A 656-nucleotide genomic window follows, 5' to 3' on the forward strand; every position below is an offset into this window, starting at 1 on the left:
GGTCAACTTTCCCGCCAAAGCATACCTACAGAATTTAAAGACTCAGTAGTTGGTGGAGAAGCTGGAAATATACTTCAATTTCCCACGTATCGCTCTTGCAAGGACCACGAAGACAAAAGTTAGACTAATTACAGCGAGCACTGCAATAAGTCAGGTTCTTATGGAATTTCTCTTAACTACGAACATTTACGATACCACTTGGTTTATCACCATGGATACAACTGTCTTATGATGTAAAGCGCCTGATCATGATTTTGAATATTTACGAAGTTGAAACTTCCTGGCAGATTAAAACTGTGTGTCGGACCGAGACTCGAACTCGGGACCTTTTCCTTTCCCGGGAAAATGCTCTACCACTGAGCTACCCAAGCACGACTCACGGCTCGTCCTCACAGCTACCTTCCAACCTTTACAGAAGCTCTCCTGGTAGAGCACTTGCCCGCGAAAGGCAAAGGTCCGAGTTCGAGTCTCGGTCCGACACACAGTTTTAATCTGCCAGGAAGTTTCATATCAGCGCACCCTCCGCTGCAGAGTGAAAATCTCATTTACGAAGTTTATTAGCACTTGGGCGAAGCTTTGACTTATATGTATTTTACCGATAATTTCATACGTTACCAGGTTCTACAACGAAAATACCATGAAAATTAAAAGTATGT

The 656-nt window shown here is 43.3% G+C and overlaps 1 non-coding gene across 1 annotated transcript; it reads right to left on the reverse strand.

The window, feature by feature from the left end:
* Nucleotides 1-297: 297 nt before the first annotated feature.
* On the reverse strand, nt 298-371 carry Trnap-ggg (transfer RNA proline (anticodon GGG)). The gene has a single exon. It is a non-coding gene; the product is annotated as a tRNA-Pro (tRNA).
* Between the last annotated feature and the right edge of the window lie 285 nt (nt 372-656).

Source organism: Schistocerca serialis, chromosome 3 (assembly GCF_023864345.2).
Source record: "Schistocerca serialis cubense isolate TAMUIC-IGC-003099 chromosome 3, iqSchSeri2.2, whole genome shotgun sequence".
In the NCBI taxonomy this organism is placed as follows: Eukaryota; Metazoa; Arthropoda; class Insecta; order Orthoptera; family Acrididae; genus Schistocerca; species Schistocerca serialis.